This window comes from Dioscorea cayenensis, chromosome 9 (genome assembly GCF_009730915.1).
Source record: "Dioscorea cayenensis subsp. rotundata cultivar TDr96_F1 chromosome 9, TDr96_F1_v2_PseudoChromosome.rev07_lg8_w22 25.fasta, whole genome shotgun sequence".
Taxonomy (NCBI): Eukaryota; Viridiplantae; Streptophyta; class Magnoliopsida; order Dioscoreales; family Dioscoreaceae; genus Dioscorea; species Dioscorea cayenensis.
The window spans coordinates 19,943,302-19,944,185 of record NC_052479.1 but is presented as its reverse complement, the minus strand read 5'-3'; positions in this window follow the sequence as shown (position 1 = coordinate 19,944,185).

The window sequence follows — 884 nt, the reverse complement described above, 5'->3', positions numbered from 1 at the left end:
CGTCAATGTGTGGATGGCAGGGTCAAAGTAATACATCCTAAATGAGTGGGTATCATATCCACATAGAGTAGGGAATAAAAACAGTTAAATTGTTTCTTACCTAAGAGAAAAATGAATAATAGTTGTGTGACAAGATATAATGTAACAAAAGTAAAAGAGACAAGAAACAGAGCACAAGTAAAGGGGAGGTAAGGCAATCAATATAAATGGGGTACCCGGATATCATTCCGCCTAGGATAATCATTTCAAGTACAAAACCCTCTATTATGCTTTCTAACTAATGCATTAATGAGTCATGGAGATCCTTCAATACATGGTCCCAAATCTAAGATCAACCATGCCTAACTCTATACATGTCTTGGAGGAGAAATTAAACAATCTCTCAACCTCGCAATCGTATAGAATCACAGTGAGTTCTAGGGATTCCAAATGATAAATCCTCTTCCTAGATGTAGACCTAACCCTTTGGTCCAGGCTGAAGGTCCCTAGGCATAATTAAGCACTAGGTGCTAAAATCACTTCAACGCTTCACTCCGTTGCCTTTGCAACTAAGCCCCAGCGGAAGGTCATCCCTTAGCTCATTCACTCTACTATGACCGCAAAGAACTCGAGGAAATGAAGGTAGGATAAATCACACCGGAGGGAAAAGGGGACGCTCCGCTACCTCTTGACTCACCCTCTCAACCCTCTCAAATCTAGCTACGTTGTCTAACTCTCGTGGTGTGTCACTCACTCACAAGGGTTACTAAGGTGAACTCTCAACCCTAGTGTCACTCTAAGGGAGTATTCAATCAATCAAGCATTCAAGATTGGAACTCAAATAAAACATCAATTAATGAAAACATAATAACAAGGTTTAATGAAACAAATACATCCTAGGGTTC